This window comes from Lathyrus oleraceus, chromosome 3 (genome assembly GCF_024323335.1).
Source record: "Lathyrus oleraceus cultivar Zhongwan6 chromosome 3, CAAS_Psat_ZW6_1.0, whole genome shotgun sequence".
Taxonomy (NCBI): Eukaryota; Viridiplantae; Streptophyta; class Magnoliopsida; order Fabales; family Fabaceae; genus Lathyrus; species Lathyrus oleraceus.
Window position 1 is genome coordinate 170,191,428 of NC_066581.1, and position 16,308 is coordinate 170,207,735.

The 16,308-nt window shown below is 37.4% G+C and overlaps 1 long non-coding RNA gene across 2 annotated transcripts; it reads left to right on the forward strand.

The window, feature by feature from the left end:
* The first annotated feature begins 1,605 nt into the window (after positions 1-1,605).
* On the forward strand, positions 1,606-3,238 carry LOC127126057 (uncharacterized). 2 transcript variants are annotated; one of them, XR_007804895.1, is made up of 3 exons: positions 1,620-2,206; positions 2,296-2,408; positions 2,517-3,238. It is a non-coding gene; the product is annotated as an uncharacterized LOC127126057 (long non-coding RNA). The 2 variants fall into 2 exon arrangements; XR_007804894.1 differs by having other exon boundaries at positions 1,606-2,206; positions 2,296-3,238.
* The last annotated feature ends 13,070 nt before the right edge of the window (positions 3,239-16,308 follow it).

The following is a 16,308-nucleotide window of genomic DNA, read 5'->3' on the forward strand; positions in this document are numbered from 1 at the left end:
ATGTGGTGCACACCAATCGTCCAATTCTTTCGAGAAATAACAAGGCGAACGCCTTCTACTCCCTATTTCGTTTGAATTATTTTTGAAAGTTTGTTTGCAGAAGTCGAATATGCACGGTGATGAGGTGTACGCCTCCTACTTGCTTATTCAAGGAACAATAAGGCGTGCGCCATTCATTCCTTTATCCAATATTTATTTAATGTGTTTTAATCGGAAATCGGCAATTTGAGCAATATGGCGATCGCCAATCATTCAATTATGCGAGAGATGGTGAGGCGAACGCCTCCCATCTTTTATCATCCGAGGTTTAAATTGTAAAAATATTTATTGATTTGGGAAGGTAATTTAGAATTTGTACAATTGCGGTTTTGATTTGGATAACGAGAATTCGATCAATATGGCGTAAGCCAATTATTCGAACAATCGAGAGATAGTGAGGCGGACGCCTCCCATCCTTTGTTATCCGAAATTCAGAATTAACAGGTTTTAGAATTTGTATTAATTTGAGATAAATGATTTGAATAATGTGATTAAAGTTTTTTAATCGGGTGACAAGAGTTCGAGTAATATAGCGTGCGCCAATCATTCGACTACTTGAGAAATAGTGAAGCGAACGCTTCCTATATACTTTTCATCCCACGTTTGCATTAAAAGTGAAAATGGCTTTAGAAGTTAAAATGTTTGGAAAATGGTTTGAAGTTGTACGGAATGTGAGTAGAATTATTTACATGTGAGGTTGATGGCGATGCTAGAGAGCGATCGACTTACAAAAGGAGTTTAAAAAAGGCTCGACATTTGAATCGAGAATTATATAATTTTAATGTTTTATCATGATAATTAGGACGATTAAGTGACGAAGGTTATTATGAAAATAAGACTTAAAACATGATTCATATGAACCTAGGATTTGCATAAGTGAATTTAATCGAGCACATACAAAAAGGATACCCCAAACAAACTTACGAATTAAATTAACGATTTACTTTAAATTTACAAACAAAGTATTAAATCCATAATTCATTTGTTTACAACATGAAGTATTAAAATGTTGTTAAATAAATAAAAATAAACAAAACAACAATTAAGTTTATAGCAATAATATACATATATATATATATATATATATATATATATTATATATATATATATATATATATATATATATTATATATATATATATATATATATATATATATATATATTCGAAAAAATTTACGAATTAACGATTGATCTTAAATTTACATACAAAGTATTAAATCCATAATTCATTTTAAGTTTACAACTTAGAGTTTTAAAATAATTGTTAAATAAATAAAAATAACAAAAATAACAATTAAATTTATAGCAATAATAATCTATATATATTTTACATGAGTTAAAAGAAAAATGGATGAAAAAATGAATATCAATAAAAAAAAGGGCTTAACATGGAGAAAAGCCCATGCTTGGCGCACTGCAAGACAACATGGGGTTCAAATATCCAGAAGCAATTCTGGCACAATTCGGAGGCCCAAAACCGAAAGGGAAACCAGTTGAGCCCAATCAACTCTATTGACCTCATGCCATATGCCCTCATCCGTCATATCCAAAGATCTAACTTGGTCAACAACGATGAACAGATTTGATGAGGGAGCATGGTAATGGATCGTGGGACATCCACACGAAAGCAACTGGTTGACCAACGGTCAACCACAACCACTGCCTACCACCGGAGCGACACTTGTCACTCATGCATTGGGCCAGGCATGGGTATTTGACCCTGGCTTTGGAGAAGACGAGTTCATTTGATGAACTCCTTTCTCTCTCCTCACCTCATAGCCAAAGCTGCTCTTCAATCTCACTTGTCTTCTTTGTTCATAAACTTACCGGAGAAGCAGCGGCACGCGGCGGCCGCCACCGTCTTCTCCGATGAAGACCTCTCTCAACCCAGAAACACAACCGACACCACCTTTTTCTTGGCCAAGGATTACAGATCCAGCCTTAGATTTCAAAGAAAATCAACCAAAGTAACCCGAATCAGCAAAGAAATCCGAAAACCCCAACCCTCTATAAGCCAAACTAAATCCCCATAAATCAAACGAAATCCAAACGGATATGGAGTGCTGAAGAGACACGTATGATGGTGTTTTGTGAAAGTGTTCAAAATAGTTTGAAAGAGAATACCTAATCGGAACCAGTCTGACGTAGCTCCGACGAAGAACTTTTGGTGAGTCTTTCTCGCTTTCGACCTTTTCTCTTCCTCTCTATCGCCTTCTAACGCTTCTCTTCTTTGTTCTCGTGGGTATCCCTATCAAGGTGAGGTACTTAGCTCTGTTCCGAAACGAGCTTCACTGTGAAGGCTCAGAGGGACTCTTAGAGAAGAGTTTTGAGTGAGGTTCTCTGGATTTTTTTTGCAGCGTAACAGTAATGTAATCTCGGTCCCATCTTTCTTTTCCGGACCCCTCTATTTATAATGGTTAAACCTTTCCCCTTATGCCCTCTCCAATCTATTTACAATTTTCTTTTCTTTTCTGTAGGATATCCCAAGAAATCGTGAGTTGTCTTCCTGTTAGTGAGGAGTGGGCGAGATCCTTGATTTCGTGGGGATTACAACAAGGCACGTTTGGATTCATATGGTCCCGAAAATAACTTCGTGTATTTACTGATAATTTTTCTCTCCCCTAAAACGTCCTGCTTGATCCTCCCACTTATTTCCTTGGGTCATTTCTTTTTGTGTTTGTATATTTAGTGATTGGGTGCGTCGATTTGTTTATCAACGTCATTGTTCTTTCCTTATCTTTGGTATTTTTGATTGAATGTACGTTTAAAAGCACAATACTGTGAGGCTTGAGCAGTGGTTCTTTTGATTAACTTCTCCTCTCTTTTTAACAGGTACCATAAGTAAAGATGGGTTTTCAAGTAAAAGTCCTTGACCAACTGTTGCTCTACTTATAATTTTCGATAGGGAATTTGGTGATGTGTCAAATGGAGTTCTGAAGAATCGGAGCCAGTCGATGTTCACCATGGATAAAACCTTTCCAAATGTACTTATGACATAATTTGTGATTCCTGTATTTGAGTTTTCTCTATGATTCTATGTAACTCTTAATGTATGGTTAAATGTGATTCTTTGGAGAATAACTTTTTGTAGAAAAACATTGTTTCTCCTTACGTGTATTATCATAAACTTTTAAACTTTCATAATGAGAAACTTAAGTAAAACACGGGGTCCTCCTCCTCAAGAAAGGAGACGCACTTATCTCTGGCCTTATGCTGGTTACGCTGCTTTTCGAAGTCACAACACACACGATACATGGTGACTCAATTAAATGACCAATATCTAATGTGCCCAAAAATAAAAAAACCTCCTTCAAAAAAATCAAGTGCATTTGCTTTTGGTCAACCTATAGTGAAGGTACTTTTGTTGGTCATTGGGTCAAGGTGATTCAGACTCTTTAATTACAAACGGCCTACAATAATTCAACACAATTAACTCAAACAGTAGGTTTGCAGGACTATGGTGCCTTCATTGGTAAAGATGGAGAGAGTATAATAGGATTTGGAAAAAAAATGGATTTGGAGTATGAGAGCAATAATTGGAATTGGGTTTTTTTAGACCATTGTCTTAAATACAAATGTATGATAAATTTGACCATGACTTGAATTGACCAACCGATCAAGACTAATGAACCATGCTATAATCTTGAATGAACCATCAAACCGAGTACGATTAATCTCTTGAGTTAAATCATACTAGGCTTTTAATAAGCTTGTATGGACGAGTGATATGTATGAAACAAAGAACGGTGCTATTGTAATAACGACAACCCCAACCAAGTAAAGGATTAAAAACAAGTGATGTTTATAAACAAATCCTTATTGAAGAATTAGGATCACAGACCTATCAATTGTCCACGAACCACCCATGATTGACCAAATGGATTAAATGAATCCTCAATCTCCTAGTGTATAAACCATAGAGGACTAAACCCATCAGAACCAAGAATTTAGACTAAAAGTCGTGAACAAATGAATGTTGAGCGGACTTTTGATCAAACAGACGAAACCAAGCACCATGAATGGTGAAGAGCTATGTAAAACTAAGATTGGGAAGCCGCACAGTAAGTGTTTAGAAATGACCAGGGTTTGTGAAACCTGGATCAAGGGAAGACTCTTACGTTTTAACTTTTTATGTACCATGCTCTATGATTATGAATGCTTGACAAAATTTTGAATTATCTAAACAAAATTGGGGTATGACAGTTGCCCCTATTTAATTATCTTGAACTAGAAGGTAAGAATGACCACGGTCTTCATACATTCATGGTGGAAGGTAATTAAATACGAAAAGACCCAAATTTTGTCCTTTGAAATGCAACGGAGAGATGCAGAAAGAAAATGGAACGAGTTCTAACATCACCAAGGTAATAGGGGTAGAACGTCAGATCAATGCCAAACCTCGAGTCGACATTCAAATCTTGAAAAGGTCGTTATTTGGTGTAAGGGCAAATGTGGGACTAATATTGAGAGGTTTTTTGGCTCCAAAAGGATGACAGTAGAGTTAATCTCCATCATCAAAAGGATGATAGTAATTCACCCCGATTTTCAGGATCTCCATCACCAAAAGGATGATGGATAAACCAAGATTTAAAGGTAGTCATCACCAAAAGGATGATGGTTACCGTGGCAGTGACAAAGATCGCCATCACCAAAAGGATGATGGTAAGATAAAACAACCAAACTTGATATCACCAAAAGGATGAAAGTTAGACAAAATTCAAAGATTTTCATCACCAAAAGGAGGAGGGTTATTCTGATAAAGCTATCATTACCGAGAGTATAATAGCGAGACTGCCGCAAAAAGGATGATAACTAACTCATCAATTTCAAAGATCGCCGTCACCAAAATGATGAGGGTACGACCAATAGCAAAACTGGTTATCACCAAAAGGATGATAATAAGTCAATATTCACCATCACCAAAAGGATGAAGGTATTATCAAACAACAAAACTTGTTATCACCAAAAGGATAATAATAAGTCAAAACTTCAATGATCACCATCACCAAAAGGATGAATGTACGATCAACAACAAAACTTGTTATCACCAAAAGGATGATAATAAGTCAAAACAACTTAAATGATCACCATCACTAAAAGGATTAAGGTAAGAACAAAACTTCAAAACTTGTTACCACCAAAAGGATGATAATAAGTCAACGATCACCATCACCAAAAGTGTGACGATAAGATCGAAACAAAACTTGTTACCACCAAAAGGATGATACTAAGTCAAAACAAACTCAATGATCATCATCATGAAAAGGCTGAAGGTAAGATCAAAACAAAACTTGTTACCACCAAAAGGATGATAATAAGTCAAAACAAACCCAATGATCACCACCACCAAAAGGATGAAGGTAAGATCAAAACAAAACTTGTTACCACCAAAAGGATGATAATAAGTCAATATCTTTAATGATGACCCTCACCAAAAGGATGAAGGTAAGATCAAACAACAAAACTTGCTACCACCAAAAGGATGAAGGTAAGATCAAACAACAAAACTTGCTACCACCAAAAGGATGATAATAAGTCAACGATTACCGTCACTAAAAGGATTAAGGTAGGATCAAACAACAACACTTGTTATCACCAAAAGGATGATAATAGGAACACAACTCAAATGATCACCGTCACCAAAAGGATGAAGGTAAGATCAAAAGCGAAACTTGTTACCACCAAAAGGATTATAATAAGCCAATACAATTACCATCACCAAAAGGTGAAGGTGAGAAAAACAAGAAAGGGGGGGTTTGAATTGTTTGAAAAATAAGCGCTTTTCCAAAATGAAAAACACACAATGATTTTATACTGGTTCGCTTATAACACAAAGCTACTCCAGTCCACCCGGCCAAGGTGATTTCGCCTTCAACAAGGACTTAATCCACTAATCTTGAAAGATTACAAACAACCCCTAAGAGAGAAGAAAATCTCTTAGTCCTCTCAAGTCTACAGACTACAAAGAGTCACTTTAGGAAATCAAACAAATAAAAGATACAAGATATGTAATCTAGAGTGCTTCTAAGAAAGCAAGTATTACAAACTTAAGAACAGATTTTTCACTTAATAAGCAAAAGCTTAGTGAAATTCTTTGAGAGCAAAGATGATTTTCTTGAGCGTGAAATAATTCAGTATAGTTTTGGCTAGTTGATTTCTTTCTTACTGAGAGTTGATTTCTTCTCTATTTATATAGGAGTTGAAGTAGTGTTGAAATAGAGTTGAAGTAGAGTTAAATCTGCTGGATAATGAGATGTAATTACGCCATTCCATAAATAGCTTCTGCAGGAGACTTTTTCTTTAAGAAGTGACTACTTACCACAAGTAGTATCTTTTCTCTTGGAAGCGGAGATTAACGTCTCTTTCTTAATCAGGAAATCCAATTTGAAAATCTTTACTTGTCTTCAACGTTACTCTTTCATGATTAGCAAATCCATAATCAGAGTATTTGTGTATCTGGAGAAACTTGGAATCTTGCTTCTGATGTTGATCCAAATAGATTCTTCAGAGGGCGTTGTTCAGAGTCAGAGCTTCTAGACTTTACTTCATGTTCAGATGCTTCTGATACTTTGCAGTTTTGTCCAGAGTCAGAGCTTCTTGAAACGAGATTCCACTTTAGATGCTTCTGATACTTGATAATTTGTATCTGATCTTGTTGTGCATCTGATGACATCATCAGATTTATTTCTTCTATCTTTAGAACCCTGCACACTTAGAAACTTTTCGTTAGGGTGCCATTTTTGGTTTCATCCTTTGTTATCATCAAAATCAAGGAATCTGTTGTAGAACAATTTTTGTTCTTACAATCTCCCCCTTTTTGATGATGACAAAACAACTTAAAATAGCAGATGAAACATGAATAAAATAAGATCAGATAGACAGAAGCTCCCCCTGAGTTAGTGCTAGGGAGTTCAGAAGTTCTTACCAGAGCTTTTCAAGTAATGAGATTTCTGAAACTTTCTGCAAATTCTTAAATTTAATGTTAGAGTTATTTAATCAGAGCTATTTTTATCAGAGCTATTTCTACAAATGTTGCAGAGTGCTTAAGGTTTTAGACAAATTTTCATCAGAGCTATTTAATGATTTCTCCCCCTTTTTGTCAGAATCAAAAAGACATAGTAAAAAAAATAACTTAAAGAGAAAAACACTTCATTAAAAGAGAAACATCAGATTCATTAAAATCAAGAGCAAAACATTAGATCCAAAAAGAAGACAGAAGCAAAAACAACAAAAGGCAAACAAAACATAAAATCCTAAGTGCCTAAGGGTTCTGAGGCAATTTCTGCAAGATCATGGCAAGCATCTTCTGGATATTCTCATTGACCGTATCTTGCTTGTCCATTCTGTCTCGGAGGATATTCTGATCTTCCTTAAGATCCTTCAAAGTCTGAAGAATCATGGGAACAGCAGTTGAAGACTCCCCCTGAGTCAGAGCCTGCTGGGCTTCAGCTTCTGCAGCAGCTTGAGCTTCTGCATCTGCCAGAGCCTTAGCTTCAGCTTCTTGTTGCTTTAGGATTTCTGCTTCTTTTGCCAGTCTTTCTTCCTCTAGTCTTTTTGTTTCTTCTTCAGCTTCCTTAGCCAACCTCTCCTCTTCTAGCCTTCTGGCTTCAGCTTCTCTGGCAAGTCTCTCCTGGAGTCTTGCCTCAGCATCTCTGATGTAGCCATTTCTGACTTGTTCAGAGACACTCTTCAGCCTAAAAGACTCAGATGTCATCCAGCCAATGACTCTGTTCCAGTGTGTCCTTACAGATGCAGGATCATCACTGATTTCAGAGTTTGTGACTAGAGAATCTATCTTTAGAGCTGAAGCCTCTGCAATCATAAAGATGGCTTCCTTAAGGGTAGGTTTAGAAAGCTCAGGTTCAGGTTCTGGTTCAGAGGTATGAGGTGGAGAGTTTTGAGGGCTGAGATTTAGAGTTTGAGGTTCAGATTCTGACTCAGGTTGGGGTTCAGAATCTGCTTCTGGTTGAAGACTGGGGGATGAAGCATAAAGTGGGTTTAAATCTAAAGGTTCGGATTCTGGTTCTGGGACAGCGGGAAGGATTGGTGGAATGATATTAGAGGTGAAAGGAGCAGATGGTTGAATTACAGAGGGTATGGTGGTTGTTTGTTGTAGTGGTGAAGTTATTTCAGGTTCTGTGGTTTGTGTTCGTTGTGAAGCAAGTCTATGGGCATAGAGTGTTGCTATGGTTGGGGAGTTTGGGTCAGAGTGTTCTTGGTCAGAGGACTCTTGGTCAGAAGAAGGGAAAGGTAAGGAGGTGATTCATATTCAGAGGATGAAGAAGAAGAAATGCTTTGGTGGGTTTGTATAGGTTGAGAGGGAGGAATGAAGGTTCTAGCTATGTTTAGAACTGGTGTAGGTTGGGAGGTTCTGGTGATTGAGGGTGGTATTTCAGAGGTGGTATATATTGGTTGTGAAGAGAGAGGGTTAGAGGAAGCCATTTTAAATTCAGAGGAGACAGGAGGAATAGACTTACCAGAAGAGACATTCAGAGGTGCTGAAGTTTTGCTTCCAAAAGTTTCTCCAAGTCTGGCTTTCTTTGCTCTCCTTGCCTCAGCAGCTATCAGTTTCTCAGAGACACCTCTCTTGTATCTGACTAGATCTTCTACTGAATCCAGACAGTCGTCGAGACTGAAATCAGAAATATCAACGCCTTCATCCAGACGATCCTGAAGGTAGATAGCAATGGCACTCTTGGGTTCATTCTTGAAGAACCTGGCAAGGCCATGAGGCATCTTCCTCTGATCTTTTAGAGATTCCCAGGATACATCCAGAGTTGGCTTGACTCTGATCTCTTTGATGATTCCCATGCTCTTGAGGTTTTTGGCATTTAAAGCTCTCCCTACATCAATTGCCAGATCATCCATACATCTGGTCTTTTCCAGATCATCTACCAATCCATGCTCAATGAAGATGTCAGAGAGCAATCTCCCAAGAGGGATGTAAGACCTTGGCTTCATGTTGTTTCTGGTTTCTCTGACAGAATCCCTCAGATATCTGAAGAGAAGAACAGGGAGGTTGATCTGGATACCCTTCTGAATGCAATATAAAATGCATTTCTGATCAGCATTTATATAATCTGAAGAGTTAGAGGCTGGACGGTGATGGATGGTTCCCAGAATTATTTTCAACCATACTCGGAGGTTCTGATGCAATTCCTTGTTCTTAGAAGGGTTTCCCTCAGCGTTTGGCTTGAAGATAGTTGGGTTGATAACCTCAGTGATGCGTTTTGACCTAGGAGGAATGTTGTAAATCCTCTTTCCTCCAGTAGTCTCCATGTTCAGCAGGGAGGCAATTGAAGCTTCAGTGATTACAATCTTCACTCCCAGAACAAAGGAAACAATGAACTGGTCATCTGCATCTGCATGTCTCCAGAATTCTTTGACAAGAAGAGGGTAAATGGGACCATAAAGCCTGTTGAAGTAGTTTTCCCAACCTTGCTTGCGAAGATCTTCAGTAAGATCAACGCCATTTCTTCTTAGGTTGTCAAAATCAACCAAGGATTCACACAAAACATCCAAACCTTCAAAGGGAGTTGAAAGGTTTATGTGGCTTTCTCGGTCAAGAATGTGGGGTTCTTGATAAACAGGGGTTATGGTGACGCCTGTAACAGTGGGTGTTTGAGTGTTTGAGGTTTGGGGATTAGAAGCGGATTCCATCTGTTGGGAGAAGTTAAAAACTTCTTGCTGTTGAGCATCCATGAAGAAGATTGAAGAAGAAGATGAAGAACTTGCAGAGAACTTGCAGAGAAGGGTTTAGGGTTTTAGAGTGAGTGAGAGTGATAAGTGTGTGAAATGTGAGAAAAGTGTTTATATACCTAAGTAAAAACGCATGCAAAACGACACACATACCAGCGTTAGCACAAAAACCAAAATAGCACGTTTGGGGGAAAAATGATTACAGCTAATAAATGAATGTCTAATCCCACAGTTTACACACTGCTCGAGGAAAACTCAAACGTCTGCCTTTTGAATTTCTTGACAGCTGTCTAGAAGTTCTAAGGTTTGACGCTCAGAGCTCCACGTGTTTAATGTATCTGATCTTCAGGAATACCAAGAGATTGGTTTCTGAAGATTTCTGATTCAGATATCTTCTAAACTTGTAGAAGTATCAGAGTCAGAGGCAGAAGTGTATTTGTTTTTATCGGAGTCTCATTTTACATGTTCAGAGCCAAATTTTACTCAGGACAATTTTTAATGTTCAGATTCTCTAAGATAAAAAGAAATCTATCTTCAGCTAGAGGCTTAGTAAAGATATCTGCCCATTGATGTTCTGTATCAATGAACTTCAGCGTTACTATCCCTTTCTGAACATAGTCTCTAATAAAATGATGTTTAATTTCTATGTGTTTAGCTCTGGAATGTAAAATAGGATTCTTACTCAAACAAATAGCAGCAGTATTATCACAAAGGATAGGAATGTTACTCTCAAATATCTGAAGATCTTCTAGCTGATGCTTCATCCAGAGCATCTGAGTTGTGCACAGTGATGCTGAGATATATTCTGCTTCTGCAGTTGATAGAGCGATAGTTGACTGTCTTTTGCTAGCCCAGGAGATTAGATTGTTTCCCAGAAGCTGGCAATTTCCAGATGTGCTTTTTCGTTCTATTCTATCTCCTGCATAATCTGCATCACAATAACCAGAAAGCCTATACTCTGATGTTTTCTCATACATCAGGCCCAGGTTAGGAGTTCCTTTCAGATACTTAAGAATTCTCTTAACAGCTGTTAAATGAGATTCTCTAGGATCTGATTGGAATCTGGCACAAAGACAGACGCTAAAGAGAATATCAGGACGAGTAGCAGTCAGATAGAGAAGAGAGCCTATCATACCTCGATAGAGCTTCTGACAAACCTTGTTGCTTACCTCTTCCTTTTCCAGAATGCAAGTTGGATGCATGGGAGTCTTTGCAGAGTTGCATTCAGTCATGTCAAACTTCTTCAGAACGTCTTTAATGTACTTGCTTTGATGAATGTACGTGACTTCTGGAGTTTGATTGATTTGAATTCCCAGAAAGAACTTTAGTTCTTGCATTAGACTCATTTCAAATTCTGCCTGCATTAACTTAGAAAATTCTTGGCAAACAGAGATATTAGCAGAACCAAAAATAATATCATCAACATAAATTTGGCATATCATGAGATCATTATTAAGGTTTTTACAGAAGAGTGTAGAATCAACTTTCCCTCTGATAAAATTTTGTTCCAGAAGAAAATTGCTTAAGCGTTCATACCAAGCTCTGGGAGCTTGTTTAAGTCCATATAAGGATTTCTTAAGTTTGAAAACATGTTCTGGAAAGTTTGAATTTTCAAAACCTGGAGGTTGATTGACATACACTTCTTCTGAAATATAACCATTAAGAAATGCACTCTTGACATCCATTTGGTATAATTTGATAGAATGATTAATAGCAAAAGATACAAGAAGACGAATAGATTCTAACCTCGCGACTGGAGCAAAAGTTTCATTATAATCAATACCTTCTTGTTGACTATAACCTTGAGCTACCAGTCGAGCTTTGTTTCTGACAACTTCTCCTTTCTCGTTCAGCTTGTTTCTGAAAACCCATCTGGTTCCAATGACATGAGTGCCTCTGGGTTTAGGAACGAGATCCCAGACATCATTCTTGGAGAATTGATCTAACTCTTCTTGCATAGCTGCAACCCAATCGTTATCTTGAAGAGCTTCATCACAGGACATAGGCTCAATCAGAGACACTAGTCCCAGAGGAATATCTTCAGAAGTTCTGAAGGTAGATCTGGTTCTAACAGGTTCATCTTTGTTTCCCAAAATCAAATCTTCAGATACGTTAATACGACTTTTAACTTTCCTTGGAATTTCTGGAGATTTAATTTCTTCAGAGTCTGGAGTGACAGTTGCTTCTGGAGTTTTCTCAGATTCTACCAGAGTGATCTCTAAATCTGCAAACTTTTCAACTAGCTTTGACTTTTCAGGGTCAAGCTTATCATCAAATCTAACATGAATTGATTCCTCCACAATTTTGGTTTCTGTGTTGTATACTCTATAGCCTTTAGAGCGTTCTGAGTATCCTAACATAATACCTTTCTGTGCTTTGGAATCAAACTTGTTCAGATGTTCTTTAGTATTTAATATAAAACAAATGCATCCAAAAGGATGAAAATATGAAATGTTGGGTTTTCTTCCCTTACACAGTTCATAGGGAGTCTTTTCCAGAATAGGTCTAATAGAGATTCTATTCTGAATGTAACACGCTGTATTTACAGCTTCTGCCCAAAAGTGCTTTGCTACATTTGTTTCATTGATCATGGTTCTGGCCATTTCTTGGAGTGTCCTATTCTTCCTCTCTACAACTCCATTTTGTTGTGGAGTTCTAGGGCAGGAGAAATCATGGGATATTCCATTAGAATCAAATAATTCTTCAAAATCTTTATTTTCAAATTCTCCACCATGATCACTTCTGACTCTAACAATTTTAGAGTCAAATTCTTTTTGCACTTTAGAACAGAAACTGGTGAATACAGAGTGAGACTCACTCTTGTGCTTTAGGAATTTTACCCATGTCCAGCGGCTGTAATCATCAACGATTACTAGTCCATACTTCTTTCCATTGACTGATGCTGTTTTCACAGGACCGAATAAGTCAATGTGAAGAAGCTCCAGAGGCTTAGAGGTAGAAACAACATTTTTCTTTTTAAAAGATGTTTTTGAAAACTTTCCTTTTTGACAAGCTTCACACAGAGCATCTGAAGAAAACTTCAGTTTAGGTAAGCCTCTGACTAACTCAAGTTTAGTTAGCTGAGAGAGTTTTCTCATGCTAATGTGGCCTAAGCGTCTATGCCATACCCATTGCTCTTCGTGAACTGACATTAAACATTTAACATTTTGATCTTTTAAATCAGAAAGATTTATTTTATAAATGTTGTTTTTCCTCTTGCCTGTGAAAAGGACAGAGCCATCGTTCTGACTAATGGCTTTACACGTTTTTTGATTAAAGATTACATCATAACCGTTATCACTTAATTGACTTATGGATAACAAGTTATGCATTAATCCTTCTACATAAAGAACATCAGATATAGAGGGAAGAGTACCATTACCAATAGTTCCGGAGCCTCTGATCCTTCCTTTCTGATCTCCTCCGAAGCCTACAAATCCAGCGTCTTTAAGTTCCAGGCTTTGGAACATAGACTTTCTTCCCGTCATATGTCGCGAGCATCCAGAGTCCAGGTACCATGACTGGTGTCTGAACTTTGCTGCATAGGATATCTGCAACATAGATAATCTTATCTTTCGGTACCCAGAATCTCTTGGGTCCTTTTAGATTAGTTTTCCCAGAGTTTCTCACAACTTTGGGTCTTCTAGCATTTTTAAATTTGTGTTCTTGTGTGTGTGTGTAGTGATATGAAAAAGGTGATTTAATTTGGTTACTGGTAGAGGTTTTATGTTCCTCAGAATCATACCCAATTCCCCTTTTATTATTTTGACTTACTCCATAAATCATGGATGCCATAATACTCCTATCTATTCCATTCTTCAGAAATTTTTGAAAGGCTTCTTCATATTTATAAATAATTTCATTTGAAGTTTGTGGTGCTTGAGACAACGCTTCTTCTAATTCTAAGCTTTTGTTTTAGCTCCATCTTTTCTAACGTTAAAGATCTGATAGTATCTTCTTGTGCTAGAATTGTTGTCTCAAGTTTACTACATTCTTCAGATTTTGCTTTAAGAAGGCCTTTAATGCTTTTAACTTTTTGTTTTAATTTCTGAAGAGAGGTAAGAGTTTCTGATAAACATGATTCTAAGTCAGATCTAGAAAGTTCAGAAAATACCTCTTCAGATTCTTCATCTGAGTTGCTGGATGTGGTAGCCATAAGTGCTACGTTGGCTTGTTCATCAGAGTCAGATTCTGATGATCCTGATTCACTATCGTCCCAGGTGGCCATTAGTCCTTTCTTTGTTCTGAAGGTATTCTTCTTGAAGCTTTCTTTTCTGGGGTTGTCTTTCTTCAGCTTGGGGCATTCATTTCTGTAATGACCTGTTTCTTTACATTCAAAACAGGTAATATCTTTATTAGGTTTACCTTTTGAAGTTGACTCTGATCTATCCCCTCTGGGTCTTGATCTTCTGAAGTTGTTGTTGTTCCTTCTTTTCCAGAGTTGCTTAACTCTTCTGGTTAGTAAGGACAGTTCTTCTTCATCATCAGAGTCTTCAGGTTCAGAGTCGTCAGTATCTGCAGTTTCTGCCTAGAGAGCTTTGGTTCTGTCTGACTTCCGTCTTTCAGGTCTGGACTTCAGCGCCACTGACTTGTTCCTTTTCTGAGGCTCATCCTCCTCTAGTTCTATCTCATGGCTTCTGAGAGAACTAACAAGTTCTTCAAGGCTGATATTGTTCAGATCCTTTGATAACTTCAGAGCAGTAACCATTGGTCTCCATTTCTTTGGCAGACTTCTGACAATCTTCTTAACATGATCTGCAGTCGTGTATCCTTTGTCTAGCACTTTAAGACCTGCAATAAGAGTTTGGAATCTGGAAAACATAGCTTCTATAGCTTCGTCATCTTCCATCTTGAAGGCTTCATATTTCTGGATCAGCGCCAGAGCCTTCGTCTCCTTGACTTGGGAGTTTCCTTCATGGGTCATCTTCAGAGAGTCAAGTATATCTTTAGCCGTCTCTCTGTTGGTGATCTTTTCGTATTCGTTGTATGATATAGCATTTAGAAGTATTGTTCTGGCCTTGTGGTGATTTTTGAAATCACGTTTCTGATCTTCTGACATTTTGCTTCTGGGAACTTCAGCTCCATTTGAGACTGGAGGTTTGTATCCATCTGTGACAATGTCCCAGAGGTCAGCATCATAACCCAGAAAGAAACTTTCGATTCTGTCTTTCCAGTAATCAAATTTTTCTCCATCAAAAACAGGAGGTTTAGCATTGTAAGAATCTCTTTCATTTGAGTGAGCCATTTGTTTTTCTCGCACTGGATCTCTCTACACGGTTAAGTGTTTGATTTGAAAATCAATAACAGAGCCGGAGCTCTGATACCAATTGAAGGTGAGAAAAACAAGAAAGGGGGGGTTTGAATTGTTTGAAAAATAAGCGCTTTTCCAAAATGAAAAACACACAATGATTTTATACTGGTTCGCTTATAACACAAAGCTACTCCAGTCCACCCGGCCAAGGTGATTTCGCCTTCAACAAGGACTTAATCCACTAATCTTGAAAGATTACAAACAACCCCTAAGAGAGAAGAAAATCTCTTAGTCCTCTCAAGTCTACAGACTACAAAGAGTCACTTGAGGAAATCAAACAAATAAAAGATACAAGATATGTAATCTAGAGTGCTTCTAAGAAAGCAAGTATTACAAACTTAAGAACAGATTTTTCACTTAATAAGCAAAAGCTTAGTGAAATTCTTTGAGAGCAAAGATGATTTTCTTGAGCGTGAAATAATTCAGTATAGTTTTGGCTAGTTGATTTCTTTCTTACTGAGAGTTGATTTCTTCTCTATTTATATAGGAGTTGAAGTAGTGTTGAAATAGAGTTGAAGTAGAGTTAAATCTGCTGGATAATGAGATGTAATTACGCCATTCCATAAATAGCTTCTGCAGGAGACTTTTTCTTTAAGAAGTGACTACTTACCACAAGTAGTATCTTTTCTCTTGGAAGCGGAGATTAACGTCTCTTTCTTAATCAGGAAATCCAATTTGAAAATCTTTACTTGTCTTCAACGTTACTCTTTCATGATTAGCAAATCCATAATCAGAGTATTTGTGTATCTGGAGAAACTTGGAATCTTGCTTCTGATGTTGATCCAAATAGATTCTTCAGAGGGCGTTGTTCAGAGTCAGAGCTTCTAGACTTTACTTCATGTTCAGATGCTTCTGATACTTTGCAGTTTTGTCCAGAGTCAGAGCTTCTTGAAACGAGATTCCACTTTAGATGCTTCTGATACTTGATAATTTGTATCTGATCTTGTTGTGCATCTGATGACATCATCAGATTTATTTCTTCTATCTTTAGAACCCTGCACACTTAGAAACTTTTCGTTAGGGTGCCATTTTTGGTTTCATCCTTTGTTATCATCAAAATCAAGGAATCTGTTGTAGAACAATTTTTGTTCTTACAAAAGGATGAAGGTATTATCGAACGACAAAAATTGTTACCACCAAAAGGATGATAATAAGTCATAATCTTCAAATAACATTGACACCAAAAGGATGGAAGTAGGGTTGAATTTTCCCAATGTCACAATCACCGAAAGGATAATAGCTTAAACCAAACTCCATAA